Genomic DNA, 22,207 nt, shown 5'->3' with positions numbered 1-22,207 from the left:
GTCCCACCTCCTCAGGGCTGGCAAAATCGCCCCCCTCTGTATTTTGGCCACTTCAGGCCCAAGTGACTCTAATTCCATTTTTATGAAGGCAGTGCAAACTTTTAAATGTGGAAAGGAAGTCTTCTGTTGTTTATCCAGCTTGTGGTCCCGAACATGATGGCAGTTTCTCTGTACTTCGCAGCTGACTGCTGGCGTTGAGACAAACTGCCTTGATTTAATCTCAGTTGCTCTGCTGATCTATCGCCTTGGCGTTCAAAAGACCTGCAGGGCAGGGAAAAATTATAAAATCGCTTGTTTTCCTTTTTTTAAAAATCAGCAATATTCCTCATGTTATTCTGGCAGTTCCCTCTCAGTCCCATATGCGTTTTTTTTTACCAATTGGTCTCTTTTTCTCTAGAAAAGAGAAGGCTGAGGGGTGAGCGAATTGAGGTCTTTAAAATTATGAAGGGGGTTTGATAGGGTAGACGTAGAGAAGATGTTTCCTACTTGTGGGGGGAGTCCACAACTAGGGACCGTAAATATAAAATAGTCACTAATAAATCCAATGAGGAATTCAGGAGAACCTTCTTTACCCAGAGAGTGCTGAGAATGTGGAACTCACTACCACAGGGAATAGTTGAGGCGAACAGCATAGATGCATTTAAGGGGAAGCTAGATAGGTACATGAGGGAGAAAGCAATAGAGGGATATGCTGACCGGGTTAGTTGAAGAAGTATAAACGCTGGCTTGGACTGGATGGGCCAAATGGCCTGTTTGTGAGCTGTAGATTCTAGATACAGGGTAATATGTATGTATGATACAATGAAGTCTGTTTAAGTGAATAGCCCAGAAGTTTAGTTGGCAAGCAAGCCACTCACTGGCAAATGCCATAGATACATTTAAGCTGGAGAAGAGCACGAGAAAGGAATAGAAGGATTTGTCATTAGGGTGAGATGAAGTAAATAGAATGGGAGGAGGCTCGTGTGGAGTGTAAACACTTAAACGGTTGTGCCAAATGGCCTGTTTCTGTCCTGTAAATTCTATGTACAGGAAACTCTCTTTTACCCGGCACCTAAATATCCGGAAATCTCTCTTAACCGGCAAAATTCAGGAGTAGGTTCAGGTAAGTTTTACTATATATTAGTGGCCGTGTAACCGGGGTTCCTGGATCTGTGGCCGTGTAACCGGGGTTCCTGGATCTGTGGCCGTGTAACCGGGGTTCCTGCACCTGTGGCCGTGTAACCGGGGTTCCTGCACAAGTGCCGTGTAACCGGGGTTCCTGCACCTGTGGCCGTGTACGGGGCTCTCGTACCTTGGTAAGTATACCTCTCTGTAATCTGGACTTTTTGCTCAACCGGCACCACGCCGGTCCCGGATAAAAATGAGTTTCCTGTAATGTAACTTCAGCAGCTCCATTATATTACCATTTCTGTTGACGATGAGAGTCTCATCTTCCACTTGCTTTGGTCTTTCTCTTGCACCCGCCCTGACCAAGAATGGAATCGGAAATGAGCCATTGAGGAATCTGCAGCACTGTCTCAGGATGACTGCCCCTCCATTTTGTGTTCCTTGCTTGTGGCATCTCGGCTTGGCAGCTCCCTACGACAACACAGCTAAGATTAGGAACTGTGTGTGTGTAATATCACAGCTCATGAATCTGCATCCTTACATTTCATGGCCTAAAGCTCTAATCCACTGCACCAACACACCAGCCCATCTCTGAAATGTAAAGAAGCTTTTGAGCTTAGTAAACAATCTTTAGACTAACTGAATTGGAAAACTAATGTTGAAATAGAGTGATAATTGCATTTTACTCTCAGTCTTCAAGTTACTTTTACCTGTGCACTGAAGATCCCCGATTTCCATCGCTCCAACATTGGCACCCGTGCCTTCAGCTGCCTCGGCCCTAAGCTCTGGAATTCCCTCCCTAAACCTCTCTGCCTCTCTGCTGCTCTACCTCTCTCTACTCCTTTAAGCCACTCCTTAAAACCCACCTCATCTGTCCTAATACCTCCTTGGGTGGCTCGGTGTCAAATTTTGTTCGCTAGTGCTCCCGTGAAGCACCTTTGGACATTTTACTATGTTAAAGGCGCTATATAAATGTAAGTTGTTGTTGTTGTTGCACCTTTTGCTGCTGAACGAAAATGACAAGCTTTTGCCACGACTGCACCTTACCATGTAGAGTGTGGAATTAACTCCTTCCTTTAACATCACAGTGGTGGGTGATTTGTACTGCAGCATTATGGTTCATACAATTACAGTGTTGTTTAAAAATGCATGTTTGGGCTGACCAATCAGTTACATCGGAGATGTTCTATAAGATACCGTAGAGACACAGGCTGAGGCTCGTTTCTCTAGGCGAGAGAAGGCTGAGTGGTGACCTGATAGAGGTCTTTAAGATTACGAAAGGGGTTTGACAGCGTAGGCGTAGAGATGATGTTTCCATCTGTGTGGAGACCAAAACTAAGGGCCATAATTATAAGATAGTCACTAATAAATCCAATAGGGAATTGAGGGGAAACTTCTTTACCCAGAGAGTGGTGAGAATGTGGAACTCGCTACCACAGGGAGTGGTTGAGGCGAATAGCAGAGATGCATTTAATGGGAAGTTAGATAAGTACATGAGGGAGAAAGGAATAGAAGGATATTCAGATAGGGTGAGATGAAGTAGAGTGGAAGTGGCTTGTGTCGGGAATAAACACCGGCACAGACCAGTTGGGCCGAATGGTCTGTTTCTGTGCTGTGCTGGTCATTCTACATTACAACAGTGACTACATTTCATTGGCTGTAAAGCGCTTTGGGACGGCCGGTGGTCATGAAAGGCGCTATAGAAATGCAAGTTTTTCTTCCTTTATGTAATAATTGCCTATTCCCTGAAGAGGGCTGAAAAGCCCATCATATTTTAATGTTTGCTTATGTCAGATGGGTGCACACACACACAGGCGTACAGCAAAAGCTACAAAGGACAGTGAAGCAACAGATGGAGAGTACTAAAACTATATTGAAAAGCACTTCCAACTTTTTGGGTGATCTCCTTTCCAGAGATCGACGCTAAGCCATTGTGCATCAACAGTAGAATTGGCGTTTGCTTCTGCTTGCTTCCCCGACCTGGCCCAAAGTCCTGGCCAACCTTGAAGTGAAGCACACAGCACCTTCTTATAACTAACATCACCAGGACCCAAAATGGCAGGTTCCGCAAGGTGATGACAGTAACCTTACTTCAGCGTTGCTTTTATGTGACGCTCCCACCCCCAACATGTTCCTTCCCTTTAAATGTATTGGGCACTTTATGAAGTGACGCTATTTAAGTATTTAATTGAAATGCAGGTGGAGATGGGACCTACCTCTAAACTGCGTTTATAGTAGTGGATAAAATGTTTTGAGGAAACCCCAAATTTATTATCTGACGGGGGAAACACTTAAAGGTTGCACCACAGTTTGGGTAGGTGGTTAACAGCTGGGATTTATTTTACTGGGCCCAAAATTGTAATTCCTTTATAGAAGCCAGAAAAGGAGAATGAGTAACTCAGTAATATCTGCCACGTTTAGTAATCGCCTTGCAAAGTGACGAGTGGTTAAAAAAAAAAAACGATTCACGAGTGCGGTTTTTCAGACTTGTCAGTATTAGTTTTAGCTGTTTTGTTTGACAAGGACAGTTCCTTTTTGGAATGTGGCTTAGTTGTGCTCTGGGAGAGGGGATGGGTGCAAAGCAAAGCTTAGAATATTTGGTCTCCCAGGCATTTACTGAAGTGAAAAAGATATACAGGCTCAATTCTTCACCTCAATTCTACACGCAAGATGAAATGCAGCAATGCCCACACATGCATCGAGCTGGAGAGATTACACTAGATTGTGTTGCACCAATGGAACACCTTTGGGATATTGCACAATTTATTTTTCGTACTTCGGTGCGTTAAGTCACAAAGACTTTCATTTTTGGCTTGAGCGAACAAGTCTTGGGGCATCAAATTATTTTGTTGACTTGCAACAGTGCAGCCTAGAATTTGCTCGATAAGAGTCTGAGGATCTGATCAGTTGGGTTTTATAAGTTCAGCAGGTATTTCACACAGGCTCTTTATTGCAAACTGTGTTTTGCAGATTGATGGTGTTCTTTCTCTGATAGCCGTTAAGGGTCCTAATTAAGGTTAGTATCGCCGCTTTAAACCATGGGCTGCTCCGAAGTGCTCCCAAGACACAGGCGCAAAGTTCTCTCACTCCCAGCTCTGTACTGAGTGGCAGTGTAAGAACGAAAGAAAGAAAGACTTGCATTTATATAGCGCCTTTCACGACCACCGGACGCCCCAAAGCGCTTTACAGCCAATGTAGTACAGGAAACTCTCTTTTTACCAGCACCTAAATAACCAGAAATCTCTCTTAACCGGCAAAATTCAGGAGTAGGTTCAGGTAAGTTTTACTTCATATAAGTGGCCGTGCAACCGGGGTTCCTGGATCTGTGGCCGTGTAACCGAGGTTCCTGCACCTGTTGCCATGCAACAGGGACACCTGGATCTGTGGCCGTGTAACCGGGGTTCCTGCACCTGTTGCCATGCAACAGGGACACCTGTATCTGTGGCCATGTAACCGAGGTTCCTGCACCTGTTGCCATGCAACAGGGACGCCTGGATCTGTGGCCATGTAACCAGGGTTCCTGCACCTGTTGCCATGCAACAAGGACGCCTGGATCTGTGGCCGTGTACGGGGCTCTCGTACCTTAGTAAGTATACGTCTCAGTAATCCGGACTTTTTGATCAACCGGCACCACGCCGGTCCCGTCGGTGCCGGATAAAAAACAGTTTCCTGTACCTTTGAATTGTAGTCACTGTTGTAATGTGGGAAACGCGTCAGCCTATATACGCACAGCAAGCTCCCACAAACAACAATGTGATAATGACCAGATAATCTGTTATAGTGATGTCGATTGAGGGATAAGTATTGGACAGGACACCAGCTCTTCTTCAAAATAGTGCCATGGGATCTTTTATGTCCACCTGAGAGAGCAGACGGGGCCTCGGTTTAACATTTCATCTGAAAGATGGCACCTCCGACAGTGCAGCACTCCCTCAGTACTGCACTGGAGTGTCAGCCTAGGTTTTTGTGCTCAAGCCTCTGGAGTGGGGACTTGAACCCACAACCTTCATGATTTAGAAGCAAGGGTGCTGTCAACTGAGCCACAGCTGACACCTCGCAGTGACAGTGTCACTCTTGCTGAGATGAATATAGGATTAACTGAGTGCCGTACTGGTGCGCTGTGGGTGCGCGTGTGCGTGTTAGGGGATTGCTGGGAAGACGCAAGTAGCCTGCTCATTGCTCAAGGCTGTAATTTGAGACCCATTGGTCGCGAATTTGCTGCCGCGACATCATGGACGATGATCACCATCAGTAAGCGCGCCGTCCGGCCCGATCCTCCAGCACCGATCCAAAGCCAAAGCTTGCTGGGAAACTCATTGGGCCAGAATTTGCTGGCAAAATATCGGCAAGTTAAAGGTGCATGTCGTTCATAGTATGATAAGGCATGAGTTGTGAATTGCCACAAGTTGCTGGGCGATTTGCGCCACTCCGCCTTTGACCTCGCAAAAAAACGGGAGCTCGCCCTCAACCTCCCCACGAGCATCCAGAAATTGCTACATTTGCGCCGTAAATATGAATTAAACTCGCTGCAGAAACTTATGGCTAGTAATTCCTGACATCAGGGCCCTTTTAATGATAATGATAACATTCCTGCAATGCCACTCAACCTCAGAGGCCCAGATAGGGAACAGTTGAAACTGTGGAATCTCACTCCTGCAGGTAGTAAATTGATCCTCGAGGTTTTTGAAAATTTTAATCTTTTTTTCTTACTTTTCCTATTTGTCTCTTTTTTTTCACTCTCTCTTAATCCAATCTTTCTTTCCCTCTCATTATTTCTCTTTCTGTTCTATTTTGACTCCAATTTACCCTATTTCCTTCTCAGTCATTCGCTCTGTTTCTTTCTCCATCCTTAAATTTAATTGGTTAAGGAGAGAGACTATTGGCCCCATTCTTCACTCAGATCCCAGATGGCCCGTTGACCTCGCACAAGTTGTCAACTCGTACTTCCAGCAATTTTGTGGCGCAGCATTAGTCGGAGCTGCCCCAAAGTCTGGCCAAATACCGACCATAGAGCACATATACCAGAAACGCTGTTTATGGAGGTCACGGTCCATCATCAAAGACCCTACCCACCCCAGCCACAGTCTGTTCGCCCTCCTGCCATCTGGGAGACGCTACAGATGCATTCGCACCCGTACGATCAGATTTAGGAACAGCTTCTTTCCCAGGGCTGTCATCCTACTAAACTCCACAAATAAACTCTAAAGCCTGCACATCTGCCAATGCACTTTATTATGGTTATGTTTATGTTAATGTATTACAAGCCAAATGTATGTTGAATGTTTAAATGTCTTAATCCAAATGTACACTCTCGGGAGCCGCAAGCCTACATTTCGTTGTACTGCACTTGTGCACTAACAATGACAATAAAAGTTGATTTGATTTGATTTGATTTTTGTTTTAGGCATTCAGAGATGGTTCCAGTGGCAAATGGCGCAGGAAATTTTGGCTTGGTGTAAGTAAAGACATCGTGCCATAATTTCCTGGAACTTCTGCGTCGGAATAATGCCATAGACCGTAGATGTACTGTGGCGCGTGTTTTCAGGAAATTCTGGGTCGACAATTAGGGGCGCTGCGACCTCCTCGTGACCCATGTCATACTTGGCTTTGCACTGCATCACGTAGAATTTTGCACCGCAGATACGGCTCTTTACAGGAGTTGCGGTAGCCAGCAGTTCCCATTACGTCTCGAAATATTTATGCTGATTTAAAACCACTGTCAATAAATTTCCCATGTGCCATTTGCATTTTAAGACACCTTCTCCTTATGAAAAGATATCTGCCGTTTTTTGGGGGGAGGGGATTGGAGAAAATCCAGCATCGCTCTGCATTATTTACTTTTAAGCAGTCAGAATGTTGATGCTGCCATATGCAACTAACTCTTATGATGCTTTTTGATGAGACTTATGTGATTAGTGATGTAAGAAAACTACTAGGCACTTGGTCTAAGCGTTAAACAAAGCTTTAATCAACTGTTTTACAACATGGAGGTCTAGTTGTGTCCTTCACTAGTTCCTGTTAAGAATGTCCTGCGCAAGCTGGGCCCGTGCCCGAGTATTTATACTCTCCCTGGACAGCGCCACCCGTAGGCCGCTCAGTATTATTCCATAAGTCTTTCTTTCATGAATAACTGATTCATGTCAATTAGGTTATATATTTCCAAAGAAATAACACAAAGACATTTGCAAAACACTTGTTTAGGAATAACAGAATAGATTGCAGAAAACACATGCTGATTATAAACTAAGGAAATGAGTTAGATGTAAATTAAGGAGTCATTTGATGCACGTCATTTCTTGCGCATGACTCTGCTCCCAGCTGAGTAGTTAAATCTAATGTTGACCAAATCAGTACAAATGGGTTCAGATAGAATTGAACAGCAGGTGGGAAACTTGTGTTATCATCAGCACTGAGCAAATCAAGTCCTTAAATCTGTCAAAAATTTAACCTTGATCGTACTCAAGCACTTTCTTCTGTGACAGTTTCAAACTCTCTTCAGTTACTGAACTGGCATGATAATTCCAACCGACCTACGCTGGGGCAAACAAGTGATTAAAGATGGATATAAAAGCTGGGAAGTGGTGGGGATACTTCAAGGAAGCTTGTATGACAAGTGACGTTTTGCAGTCAAAATGTTTGCATGGCTTGTGTACTTTTGTATTAGGTTGAGTGGTTGGGGAAGTTGAATGTCTTTCATTCATATGCACTGAGCACACCTAAAAGAGAACACAAGAGACAAGAGCGACAGATAAGGAACAAGGCCACTTGCGGTCAAGCCTTCCGACGTCGGTGGTAATCCGGGTAGTTCTGGAAGCAGTTGTGGGTCTGGTTGGCGTTGGGCTCTACCGTTAACCAAGTAAGGAGGAGAGGTCTGTGTAACATATCCTAGATTTAGATATGGGGGTGGGGGGGTTGGAAGTTAATGGAAATGAAAATCTTGCGTGGTGATGTAAGAAAACTACTAGGCACTTGGTCTAAGCGTTAAACAAAGCTTTAATCAACTGTTTTACAACATGGAGGTCTAGTTGTGTCCTTCACTAGTTCCTGTTAAGAATGTCCTGCGCAAGCTGGGCCCGTGCCCGAGTATTTATACTCTCCCTGGACAGCGCCACCCGTAGGCCGCTCAGTATTATTTCATAAGTCTTTCTTTCATGAATGACTGATTCATGTCACGTGGTGTATAACAGGCAGCCGGACCGCTACCTTCCATTTTGCTCCCCCACTGAAGTTGAATTTTACCTCCCTTGGTTCGTAAGCAGGAGTTCTTGCATACAACAAAACCTATCGTAGAAAAGTTAGCGAAGAAGGAAAGCTGAGTTTTAGGTTATTCATTTATAATATTAAAACCAACCCTCTAACCCAGTGGATTAATCTCTTTGTATGATTTGGGACAGTAATGCTGATTGATCATTCTCCCTTTGGAATGAATTATAATTTGTATTACTTTTGTTCAGAACATAGTGGGGCGAAAATTGTGGCCGGAGGCATACCTCCGAAGTATGCCTCCGAACCGGGAAAGAATTACGAACCTACCTGCTGGCGGCCAGGCTGCGAAAACCTACGGTCGCAGGCCTCGCGGCGGAAGGCAGCGTAACAGCCCACAGATCCCAGGGACGTAGGCGGTGCGGAAGCCTACCTGGGATCACGTGGAGCTGGTCCTCCAAATCACAAAGCCATTTTAATTCCATTTTAATCATTTCTGATATGAATCCCGTAATGAGATGTAAAGGAATCCTGAAATCTAATCTCATTACAAGTTACAGAATTGGAATTTTATTTGTAATTACCTTCATTCCACCAACCTCACTAAAAATTAAATTTTTTGATAATTTTAGACATCCATTAAAACTGTAACCCAGGCCAAAATTTGCATAAATTCATTTTGATACAGCGTATGTGCATAATTTACAATATGAAAATGTTTAATTAATGACATGGATATCCCTTTACGCTGATGCAAACAGGCCCTGCACCTGTTTGCATCAGCTATAACATTGCCATGCGCAATGGCTGGCCAGTTAGCCCAACTCTGCGCCAGCGATTGCTTTATCTTGGCCCGTGCGGCTGGTCTGTCAACACATACATTGACAGACCGCAAGTTCCGGATTTTGCGCATGCGGCAACACGCCACCATACCGACCGTAAATATATTTGTATCCTTGAACAGGTAGATAACATGGCAATATTTTTAATGTAGATTATTTAACAACTGTAACTTTTTATTTGCTGAGAAAATGCCTCTGAATCCGTTTGTGTGATTTTTAGTCGTGCGATCAACTCAATGACACGACTTCAGTGGCAAATCAAAGTTGTTGTGAGCCACAATCTGCCGTACCTAAATAACAACAGAAAACGCTGGAAAAACTCAGCAGGCCAGGGCAGCATCCGTGGAGAGAGAAACAGAGTCAACGTTTCAGGTCGATGACCTTTCGTCAGAACTGGAAAAAAGCAGGAAAAGGAAAGCAGGTTTAGGGGCTGGGAAAAGGGGGAGGGGATGAAAGAACAAAAGGGAAGGTCAGTGATAGGATAGAAAGCAGGAGAGATTAAGAGACATCTCCCGTACCTAACTGAGTTAGAGAGAGACAAGTAGGAGGAGGAAAGGGAATGAATTCTGCGCCACAACGCAGATTGTCCATTAGAACTGGCCAGGTTCGTACTGGAAAGTCAAAGTCAAATCCCTCCTGTGAAACTTGATCCTACTGCATAGGTTTGGCAAATTCAGCTTATGTGCTCAGAGATGGAATATTATTGTGTAATTTGACAGACTGCAGAGCAAACTCATCTCCAGCTTCTTAACTAAGTAGCAATCCAATTCTGTCTCGATCAGTGGACTTTATTCCGGTAGCCTGTTTCATATCAGGACTCAACCTCCACGACATCAAGCAGTGTTTGGTTCGGGTGCCAGTCATCATTGACAGTAGTAACACGACAAGAGTTTATTAGTGCCTAAGCAGCAACTCTGATCTTTTACCAGGAACACAACACCTCTTACAGCTGTATTGAGTCATTCTGCATTGATCAAAAACGCCCGCACATCATACCACCAATGAAGCTTGACACATGCCTCCTGCTATTGGAACTCAATCTCAGATAAGAGTTGTCACCTGAAATCTCGGTTCTTTCATACAGACATTCACGTTCAGAGTTAACCACGATTTACTGAAGGAAATGCAAAAAAATGCTGGAACCATATTTACTTCAGATTTCCTGCCTCCGCAGTATTCTGCTTTTGCTTACTGAAGGAAAGTTGCTGCAGCTTGCTTTAGGCTGTGGGTAATCTATGATTTGGTACTTCAGTATAATTGCTTGAACTCTTTCTCTGCTCCCAACAACCATCAAGGTCAAATCAATGTGCTATCTGCCCTGGTCTGCTGCTGCCTCCCTTGTTGTCCTACCTGATAAATGTAAGAAGTCACACAATGCCAGGTTATAGTCCAACAGTTTTATTTGAAATCACAAGCTTTTGGAGCGCTGCTCCTTCGTCAGGTGAAGGAGCAGCGCTCCGAAAGCTTGTGATTTCAAATAAAATTGTTGGATTATAACCTGGTGTTGTGTGACTTCTTACATTTGTCCACCCCAGTCCAACACCGGCATCTCCACACCATCCTACTTGATAGACAGAGCACAATTATGCCAGGTTTAACAGAAGCAGTTTATCTTTCGAGAGCACACCTTATGTCAAGATATCTCAGAGAACTTTACAGGAAGGAGAAATGAACACTGGGGAGGGGGGGCGGTGGGAAAGATGACTTGAGCGTGAGTGGGGGGAGAACAAAGGCACAGCTTAGCTAAGTTCTTAGGGAGGAAAATTTGGCGGCACCCCCTTTCCGCCCCGAAAAAGTTAGCGCCCCTGCGCCGTAAATTCAGTGGTAGCACCCCACTGGCTGCCACGCGTGTCGGCACATAGCGCCACGGTATTGCAGGCCTCCCTCCCCTGATTAAAGGGGAGGGGCCAAGCACAGCGCGATACAGGCCCTGCTGGACTACCGGGGAACGGGGTGCCGGGAAAACAGCCCGGCACTCAAGGGGGGGCACTAACGGGAGGTGCAAAGCAACCCAATATTTCCCCCTTCGACTTTTAAAGGCACGGAGAGAGGTGAAAAGGTGAATGTGGTTTGGAATAGAATTCCAGAGGGAAGGTGTAATGGCTGAAAGTTTGGCCTCTGATGGTGAAGTGGAGGTAGAAGGGTACAAATAGTCATCGAAACATGGTGCGGCCTGGGAAGGGTTCCCAAATAGGGTGGGGCTGGGCCACGAAGAGATTTGCAAATAAGGACGAGGATCTTGAAAGGAATTTGCGGTGGCATAGGAAGCTGGTGGTAGCTGGGTGAGGATGGAGGTGATGGATGGACAGGATTTTGTGCAGGCGAGGATCTGGACTGCCGAGTTCGGATTTTTTGAGAAAAATTTCGCCAAGGGTGGGAACTGGGAGCCCAGTAAGGACAGCAGTTGAGAAGTACGTCCTTAAGGTAAGGAAGGCAAGGGTAATGGGGCTGCAGTGAGGGAGGTAAGGGTGTCAGTAGGTAAGATTCAGGAACTGGGAAAGTACAGTCTTAGTGATAGACCAGTGTGGGGTAAACGCTGTTGGGACGAGACACCATCACGTCGAACAGCCTGCCTTCGAGGGCAGTGACTGTGGATTCATTTGAAACGTTTAAAGAAGTAAATGGATGTCACCCTGGAAACTTCACAAATTTATAAAAGAAAAGAAAGACTTGCATTTATACAGCACCTTTCACGACCACCGGACGTCCCAAAGCGCTTTACAGCCAATGAAGTACTTTTTTTTTTAAAGTGTAGTCACTGTTGTAGTGTAGGTAATGTGGCAGCCAGTTTGCGCACAGCAAGCTCCCACAAACAGCAATGTGATAACGACCATGACGTAATAAAACTCACTACGCACTTGGTTTGAGTATAAAGCAAGGCTTTAGTCAACTTGTTTCAGAACATGGAGGTCTAGTTGTACTTCACTAGTTCCTTGTCTTACAAAATGTCCCTGGAAAGCTGGCCCACGCCCGAGTATTTATACTCCTTGGACGGCGCCACCAGCTGGCCGTCCAGCGTTCTATCATGAGTCATTTCTTCATGATGATGAGATTTATAACAGACCGGATAATCTGTTTTTTTTTTTGTGATGTTGATTGAGGGATAAATAGTGGCCAGGACACTGGGGAGAACTCTCCTGCTCTTGTTGGAAATAGTGCCATGGGATCTTTTGCATCCACCTTAGAGAGCAGATGGAATCTTGGTTTAACATCTCATCCAAAAGACGGCACCTCCGGCAGTGCAGCACTCCCTCAGCACTGCACTGGAATGTCAGCCTAGATTTTTGTGCTCAAGTCTCTGGAGTGGGAGTCCACTGGAACAGAAAGAAAATTTTGGCCCCAAAATATTTACAAGAGAAAAGCTTACTCTTGACGAAAATCTAATGCCAAATAAATTAATGCCGTTTATTGGACTCATGTGTATCTGATACTGTCATTGCACAGAAGGTGGAAGATCTCCGCTACTCCTTCTTGATGAACATACGTGTACAAATTCCCTTATTTTACTTAAGTACCCTTAAGTGTTCCCAATATAACCCATAATTTATTTTCTTTGCAATGTTCTTCACATTAGCCCTTTGGATAGCTTTGTGTATTAACATAGAAACATAGAAACATAAAAGATAGGAGCAGGAGTAGGCCATTCGGCCCCTCGAGCCTGCTCCGCCATTCAATGCGATCATGGCTGATCATCCAAGTTCAGTACCCTGTCCCTGCTTTCTCCCCATACCCCTTGATCCCTTTAGCCTTAAGAAATATATCCAACTCCTTCTTGAATATATTTAATGAATTGGCCTCTACTGCCTTCTGTGGTAGAGAATTCCACAGGCTCACCACTCTCTGGGTGAAGAAATTCCTCCTCATCTCTGTCCTAAAAGGCCTGCCCCTTATCCTTAGACTGTGACCCCTGGTTCTTGACTCCCCCGCCATCGGGAACATCCTCCCTGCATCTAGTCTGTCCAGTCCTGCCAGAATTTTATAAGTTTCAATGAGATCCCCTCTCATTCATCTATACTCCAGTGAGTACAAGCCCAATCGACCCAATCTCTCCTCATGCGTCATTCCTGCCATCCCAGGTATCAGCCTGGTGAATCTTCGCTGCACTCCTTCCATGGCAAGCATATCCTTCCTCAGACAAGGCGACCAAAACTGCACACAATACTCAAGATGTGGCCTCACCAAGGCCCTGTACAACTGCAGCAAGACATCCTTGTTCCTGTACTCAAGCCCTCTCGCTATGAAGGCCAACATACCATTTTCTTCTTAATCGCCTGCTGCACCTGCATGCTTACCTTCAGCGACTGGTGCACAAGGACACCCAGGTCTCGTTGCAGTTCCCCTTCTCCCAATCCATTGCCATTCAGATAATAATCTGCCTTCCTGTTTTTGACACCAAAGTGGATAACCTCACATTTATCCACGTTATATTGCATCTGCCATGCTTCTGCCCAATCACCCAACCTGTCCAAATCATCCTGTAGTTTCTCGGCATCCTCCTCATAGCACACTCGCCCACCCAGTTTTGTGTCGTCTGCAAACCTGGAGATATTACATCTAGTTCCCTTGTCTAGATCATTAATATATATTGTGAATAGCTGGGGTCCAAGGACCGATCCCTACGGTACTCCACTAGTCACTGCCTGCCACTCGGAAAAAGACCCGTTTATTCCAACTCTTTGCTTTCTATCTGCCAACCAGTTCTCTATCCAAGTCAATACCTCACCCCCAATCCCATGTGCCTTAACTTTACATGCTAATCTCTTATGTACGTTTATTGTACAAATGTGACTGGAGAATGATACAGCTAAGTTTTATCCATTTGTCTCAGAGGAGGCTTACAACCGCCGTTATAAAGAACTTATTTATACATGATCTCATTGGTAAAACTAGGAAGGAGAGGGAGAGACAGAAAGAGAATGAAGAAGTGAATACCCGTTCCGACCCCTGTTGGCAACAACTATTGAGTTCCCAACCTTGTGAGTGGAGATAAAGATTCTATTGTAGTACTTAGCAAGACTTAATGTTACAGGGGACTCTTTGGGGGAGAAATCGGTATCGGCCCGTTTGGGTCGCAATTATCGGCCGGGCGCAAAGTTTAGTGCCTGCTGCTAATTATCGCCTCTGACTGCAAACTTGGCTTCTATCACCCCTGGAGGTGATTGGAGCGCTAAATCAGACGCTACACACCTCTCTTAAGGTGCTAACGCCAAGGAGCGAGGCGCTACCTCAGAGCGCTGGCGAAGCTCATGTGATGTCAGTTAGCAATGGAACACAGACACACTGGCGCCGGCCAGTTCTTAAAGGGGAGGGTCGATCTTGCTCTCCATCCACACCCTGCTCATTGCAGCTTTGAATTTTGGCCTGGAGAGACCTGCACATCAAATCTGCTGGAAAGAACAATGGAGAGGCCCAGGGAAAGAGTTCAGACTGCAGCCCCCATAGTCTCTTCTAAATCGATGCAAGGAAGATCAAATCAAAATGAACCTGCAAAGTGCTGTTCAGTACTCAAAACTCCTTCACACAGCGTTGAATTTCTCCAGACGTCTTCTCTCTCTCTCTCAGAATGCGTGGTGCAAAAATGTCGCCAACAAAAAAAGGCAGGAAGCGGTCCCCTTTAAATAGCGCTCCCCCAGTCCCTTCCCGACTGCAAAACGTTCCCCATAACCTATTATTGCTAGCGGCAGGCAGAAAGGCAGGGGGCACCATTTAATATCCGGTCCGGGGTGCTACCGGGGCATTGTACGCTCGACTGACGTCACGATCTGCCGCAAAATATCTGGTCAATTTCGCGAGCGGCGCAAACATCGCCGCGCCCGGGCGCCAGTTGCTTTGCAACCCATTAGCGCTAACGGGAGGCGCAAAGCAACCGAAATTTTCCCACTTTATCTCCAGTGTATTATATATAAGAAAATGTTGTCAAGATGGTTTATTAGAATCTTTACAGGTTATGGGGTTGTGTGTTCAATGTTTGAGGATTGTGTGGGCACAGGTTATTTGTAATGTGTGGCTCTTCGGGACATCTTGTTGATCCTGAAAGATGGTAAAAGGAGGCTGGCTAATGGTTTTATTGGCTATTGTGTTGATATTGCTGAAAAGAAAGAAGAAAGGAAGACTTTCATTTATATAGCACCTTTCACGACCTCGGGATGTCGCAAAATGCTGTACAGCCAATTAAGTAATTTAGAAGCGGAGTCACTGTTGTAATGTAGGAAACGCGGCAGCCAATTTGCACACAGCAGGAGCAAGGATGTCTTGCTGCAGTTGTACAGGGCCTTGGTGAGACCACACCTTGAGTATTGTGTGCAGTTTTGGTCGTCTTATCTGAGGAAGGATGTTCTTGCCATGGAGGGAGTGCAGCGAAGATTCACCAGACTGATACCTGGGATAGCAGGAATGACGTATGAGGAGAGATTGGGTCGATTGGGCTTATATTCGCTGGAGTTTAGAAGAATGAGAGGGGATCTCATTGAAACTTATAAAATTCTAACAGGACTAGACAGACTAGATGAAGGAAGGATGTTCCTGATGACGGGGGAGTCCAGAACCAGGGGTCACAGTCTAAGGATAAGGGGTAAGCCATTTAGGACAGAGATGAGGAGGAATTTCTTCACCCAGAGAGTGGTGAACCTGTGGAATTCTCTACCACAAAAGGCAGTTGAGGCCAATTCATTAAATATATTCAAGAAGGAGTTAGATATATTTCTTAAGGCTAAAGGGATTAAGGGATATGGGGAGAAAGCAGGGACAGGGTACTGAATTTGGATGATCAGCCATGATCTCATTAAATGGCGGAGCAGGCTCGATGGGCCGAATGGCCTACTCCTGCTCCTATCTTCTATGTTTCTATGTCCCACAAGCAGCAATGAGGTAATGACCAGATAATTTGCTTTTTGTGCTGTTGTACGGTGGAATCTCGAGAAATGTGGCTATTTGGAAACAACTGCAGAAGCGCATAATAATGCATGTGCAGCTGTTTAAAAGTTGTATTCACAACTTAAGTATCTGTGCGCTGGACCTTGGGAAATGTTGCTGAGGGATCTTTAGAGGCACCGGTACAAATAAAAAAAACTGTATTGCTGGCTCCTAAAGGTGAGCCGATAGCTCGGCCTGTCTGCAGCCAATACTGAATGGCAACCGGTGACCAGCAGCAGTGTCAGCGGTCGTTTGGTGCTGGTGATGTTTTACCTGCAGCAGCGAAGGGAGAGACCAGCTCTTAAATAGGGCTTCTCTGCCCTCGGAGGCACCAGCGCTGTCTCTCTTACATTACAGGTCTGCCGCCAGAATCAGCACTGTGATATAAATGTAGCATTAGCCTTTACTGTTGGTGGTTGTGTTCCGCATTATTGTTGCTGTTTTGCTGGGAACCAGAATTCTCCTTGTAACCAATTGTAGACATCTTGATTAAGCAATCATGCAGTGAAACAATTGTTCCCTGAAATGACCAGGAATAAAGAACTTAGAAATACGTTTACGCTCATTGGCCCAGAAATTTGGGTTGGGGGCTTCCCGTGGGTGCAAGCCTCCGACCTGCACTTACCTAGCGCGCCGGCCGTTGAGCTGTGGGCCCGCGTGGGATTCCGATCCTGGGCCTCCTCCAACTGCCGGCGCGCAGTGCTTGCGTAACCCAGGGGCGCAGTTAGTTCGATGCGTCCCCTGGGATCACGTGGTCCATGGAGAGCCAATGGTAGCAGGGAATGCTTCATTCATAAAATTGACAGGAAGAGCTGTCAAAACTATAAATACTATAAGCCCCAAAACATCACTAAAACTTCAAATAAAATTTTTTAAAACATCACATTTTTAAAATAACTATAAATTACATAAAATAATTATTTTAAACAATAATTAAAATTTTTGAAAAAGTTAATTACATTTTCTAACGGGGCTAAAAATAAACTTACCTTTCTTTAAAGTATTGAAAAATAATAAACCTGTGGAAAAAATGTTTTAATTTTAATTAATTCACCACTTACCTGCTTTTTATATGTGTAACTCCTGGAGACTTACCCTCCCGGAGAAACCTGCAAAAAAAACATAAGTTCCATGCGCACGCGCTGCCTCTCCGGCGTACGTGTTTGACCTCTGAACCCTTTCCTTTAATGGAACGGAAGTTCCGGTTTCCCGCGCATGCACAAAACCAGCACTTCCATTGGGCCTACAGGTGAGTACCCCGTGCGTACTCACCCGTGGAGACCCGAATTTCTGGGCCAATATTATTGTTCCCCAATTTCTTTAAGTTGCTCTCTTAGATTACCATGCTGTATTTTCTATCTGAGAAGCATGTTAGGTAACCCTCCTGAGCTGCTCAGTAGCTGGTTGTTGGGATATGTGGGTAGACCTTCTCCTGTGAAGGAATAAGCCATATAACCTATTCAGAAAAATACACCATCTTACGAAAGAATTCTGGTCTTATTAAAACATGACAAACTGTGTTTGGAAATTTAGAAACCTAACTATGAAATAGCTATGAAAGCATTCTGGCTATTGAGATAAGATAGTTGTTGACCCTGAATAAATAACCTTATTGAAACAGAAGGTTAAGGGCTCCGACAGGCTGAAATTTTTGGAACGAAACAATGGTTTACCCTGGATAAGGTGTTCTAATTTACACTTCATAAAGAAGCACATAAGATAAGGAACATCTGCCCCTGTAAAGATGACATAAAGTAAGGAACACCTGCCGTCACACCGTGGTAAACTTAGAACACCTAGAGATGAGACACGAGTCTGGCTGAGGTGGCAGTAAGAGTTGCAGAGATCGGCAGAAAAATGACTAGAGGTAATTAACTTGCATCAGCAGAAAACCTTAAAGGAAATACCACTGGAAAAGGGTATAAATATTGAACTTTCAAATGGGATAACAGACTCGCTTTAATCAGACAAAGCGATTCTCGGCTTCAGAGGCGGCTCTGTAAGTCTCCAACTCTTTGTACTTCGGGGATCAAAGGTATTTGATTTTGGTGGATATCCTAAGAACTGTAATACTGTAGTGAAGTTAAGATTTAAAAGTAAGATTCTCTGTTAATAAGATTGTACGTTTTCTCTTTTTGGAACTGTTAATATTGCGATTGACTCACCAACTGTAAGTTGCATGTCGGTTCTTTAATAAATCTGTATATTTTTAGACTTGTCTCACATAAGACGTCTATCAAAAACTCGCGAACTCAATCTCTGTGCACTCTTTAGTGAGGAGGTGCAGAATTCTGAGGGAGTTTTCTGGACCCTCATAATATCCAGAATGTTACAGTCTAGCTAAATTTATTAAAAGTGCTATCTGGAGGACGGTAACATTTTCAGGTTGTTCCTTTTCTTTAGGGAGAGATAGTCCGGATCTTTAGACCCAATGAAGCGTCTTTAGGATTCGGCTACCTCAAACTTTAGTTGAAGCTGAACATCTTGAGAAGTACGCCTGATCTGGGGTAGCAGTAAAGGGGCTAGGACTAGTAATTATCCCTTCACTCGCACAGTGACTCACCGCTGAGTTTTCACTCCCTACGGAGAAATAGCTCATCAGCATTCAACCACTCCTCAGGATGGCTTGGTTGAGAATGAAACCTCACTGGGCATGGAGTCACAGGCCATGTTATGTCCCACTCCGTACAATGGGCCAGATATCCCGACCCCCACAGGTGTGTACACACCCATAGGGGCCTCGCAAGTGCCGGTTTCAAGCATGCGCTAAAACCCGGCACTTCCCATCTGTCAAGAATTGACAGATCATCCACCTGCCCGGGAAAAGGGCCTCCTTTTACCAGCGTAAGAGTGTAAAAAATAAAAAATTACATTTTTTTCACTCATTTATAATTTAAAAATACTTTTAAAAAAGGTACATTTATTTTTAACCCCTTGAATTATTTTTGTCAAAAAATTAAATTTTGTTTAAAACATTTAATTTAATGTAATCTTAGCTCATTTTAAATACGTGATTTTAAAAAAATATTTAATGTTTAACTTTTTTAAGTGATCCCCATTCTCACTTTTGACAGATCCATGTGTAGAGACCTGTCAAAAGTGTGAAGGTGAGATTCCCTTCTTTGATTGGTTCCCCATGGCCCACATGATCCCAGGGACGCTTGTGAACCGCCTGCGCCCCTGGGATACCTGGGCCTCTGCCCGCGCGGACCAGGAGAATCCCAGGATTGGAAGTCTCGGGACCTACGGAGTCAGCAGGTAAGTGCGTAGATTTTTCCTGATCGGAGACATCCGCACGCAGGAAGCCTCCAATCAGAAAATCCGGCCACTTATCATTCCACTTTAAAGTGCAATAGTGACTCCTGTAGAGAAAGAACAGGAGTTAGCCACTGTGAGCGCGCACACGTTAGAAGTTTTATTTTTGTTCTCCAGCTGAACCGGATGATACAGACTTTTGAAAGCATCCTATTTTCCATTTGTATAACAGTATAAAAGGGTTGACAGCTGATAAGATTGGTGTGTGGGTAGAATTTGGTTCATTACCTAAAAATTCATGGTAGAAACCGGGTACAAATTTTAAATAATCCCAAAGTATCAAAGGGATGGTTCGAAAAAAATATCTTTACACAGAGGATGGTTAAAATAAAGAATCCTTTGCCATAAATCATTGTTGAAGTGGAGTCCATAAATTCTTTTTAAAAGTGAATTGGATAATTACTTGAAAAAGAAGAATGTTAAAGGGTATGGGAGCAAATAGGGTAGTGGAATTAGACCAGGTGGCTCATGGAAAAGAACACAGGTGAGGACTCGATGGGCCAAATGGGCTGTTTCTGTGTCGATGCTGGGACCACGACTGATTCTAATTTAATTAACTGACCTGGATTCAGAAGCTCAATGCAAAGCGGTCAAATTTGCCGCTGATACCAACCCAGGAGGGGCAGTGAGCTCAGGAGAGGCAACTTAAAAATCACAGAATGAGTTGGACAAAATATGTAAGTGGACAAAACAATAAAAGAGGAAGGGTAATGCAAACAAGTGCAAACGCGACACATAGGATGGAAAAGTCGAAGTCACACATACTCCATAAATGGTGTTGAAATAGCTAAGAATGAAGCTGCAAAAGTCTGAGTAGATTAGATGCTGGACACATCCGGCGAATGCAGAGCAGGAATCAACAAAGCCAATAAGAAGTTGAACTACATAGCCCAAACTGTAGAGCAGAAGTGAGAGTAAGGTTAATGATTAAACATTATGGTGGTCTGGTCAGACCGCACCTTAAATGTTGCATTCAATTCTGGTCATCAAGAAGCAACGAGGACATTCATGAACTGGAGGGAGTGCAGAGAAAAGCCACAAAGTTGACTTTGTCAGGCATAAGTGTTTTGAGTAAAGACTGCAGATATTTGTGCTTTTCAGCCCAGAAAGAATGGCCCAGAAATTCGTGTCGGGGGCTTCCCGCGGGTGCAAGCCCCCGACCTACACTTACCTAGCGCGCCGGCAGTTGAAGCCTGGGCCTGCGTGGATTTCCTGTCTGTGGCCCGGTCCAGCTCCCGGCGCGCTGTGCTTGCGTGTCCCAGGGGCGTAGTTAGTGCGGTGCGTCCGCTGGGATCACGTGAGCACTGGGCAACCAATCAGCGGAGGGAAAAGCCCATTCATGAGATTGACAGAAAGAACTGTCAAACTAATGAAAACTCCGGCCCCCAAAACAGTACTTACCCTTCAAATAAATATTTTAAAAAATCACACTTTTTAAATAAACTATAAATAACATTAAATAACTATTTTAAACAATAATTTAAATTTTTGAAAAAAATAATTTTATAAAAAACGGGGCTAAAAATACACTTACCTTACTTTAAAGTATTTAAAAATAATAAACCTGTGGAAAAAATGTTCTAATTTTAATTAATTGACCACTTACCTTTTAAAATGAAGTCCTTACGCCTGGTTTTTAAATGTGTAAAATGTAGAGGCCTTCACGCACGGAAAAATCTGTTTTAAAAAAAAAGAAAGTTCAACGCGCACGCGCAGACTCCCGCGCACACGCGTTCGACCTCTGAACCCCTTCGTTCAGAGGATCGGCAATGCCGGTTTCCCGCGCATGCGTAGTGCATGCAAGAAACCGGCACTTCCATCGGGTCCACGCGTGAGTACTCCGTGCGTACTCACGCGTTGGGACCCGAATTTCTGTGACCTTGCAGACGTATATAAGATTGTTACAGGATATAGAAAATGCTAACCGGCTTATTACTTGAAATGAAACAGCGGAATTAGAACAAGGGGACACGGGCTCCAGCTAGTAAAAGGTAATTTTAGGACATTTTTCTTCACTCAAAGAATGGCTAACATGTAGAATAAACTTCCACATAAAATTCTGGAAGCAAAATTCCTGGAATTATTCAAGAAGTAATTGGGGACTACAGTGGAGAGGGTGGGAAGTGTGAACTAGGATTGATCTTTCTCATCCATAATTACCTTGTGATTTTCTCTGTTAAATCTGTAACAATCCAGAACATTTATATGATTACTATTGATTAATGAGATGATGAGAAAGTGTCACCAGAATATGACTTGCAGATGATATCTGTTGCGTAACAAACTATAAGTGCTATCCATGCCTAAAAGCACCTGTGGGTGGTATCTCTGCTTTTAAGTACCTGTGGGTGGCATCAATGGGTACAGATAGTGCACATGCCCAGAGGCATCTGTGGGTGGTATTCCCTATTTTTAATTTCCTGTGGGTGGCATTAAGTCCTCCAGTTGGTATCATTGCCTTGAAGTACCTGTAGGTTGTAGTAAGGGTACCAATCCTTATTCATACATTATTTTGCAAATAAAGCATGGAGAGACTGATCTCAGGGATCAAAAAATTAAAGCAAAGAGTTGGCAGTGACTGCATAGTCTACAATAGTTTTAACTAGGGCTATACTACAGGCTGCGGATCAGAATCTACCAAGGATGGCTTCCTTTGTCTTATCACACTGCCACCAATGCCCTTCCAGACTCGGAACCTCCACCAAACAGCTGTGTCGTTGCCTCATTTTGAAGTGTAGAACCTGGACATTTGGGGGGAAAAATTCAGTTGTTTGCGCCTCCCGTTAGCGCCTTAAGAGGGCGCTAATGGGGCGCAAAGCAACTAGCGC

The 22,207-nt window shown here is 44.4% G+C and overlaps 1 long non-coding RNA gene across 1 annotated transcript in view; it reads right to left on the bottom strand.

The window, feature by feature from the left end:
• Window positions 1-21,117, bottom strand: part of LOC147122549 (uncharacterized) — a 65,332-nt gene extending 44,215 nt beyond the window's left edge. Inside the window, exon 1 of the long non-coding RNA XR_015080826.1 lies at window positions 20,986-21,117. This is a non-coding gene — a long non-coding RNA (uncharacterized LOC147122549). The remainder of the gene's footprint in view (window positions 1-20,985) is intronic.
• Between the last annotated feature and the right edge of the window lie 1,090 nt (window positions 21,118-22,207).

Source organism: Somniosus microcephalus, chromosome 2 (genome assembly GCF_052327205.1).
Source record: "Somniosus microcephalus isolate GS21.2 chromosome 2, FLI_Smic_1.0, whole genome shotgun sequence".
Classification (NCBI taxonomy): Eukaryota; Metazoa; Chordata; class Chondrichthyes; order Squaliformes; family Somniosidae; genus Somniosus; species Somniosus microcephalus.
The sequence above is the reverse complement of the archived record's forward strand: the minus strand, read 5'-3'. Positions and strand labels throughout refer to the sequence as shown.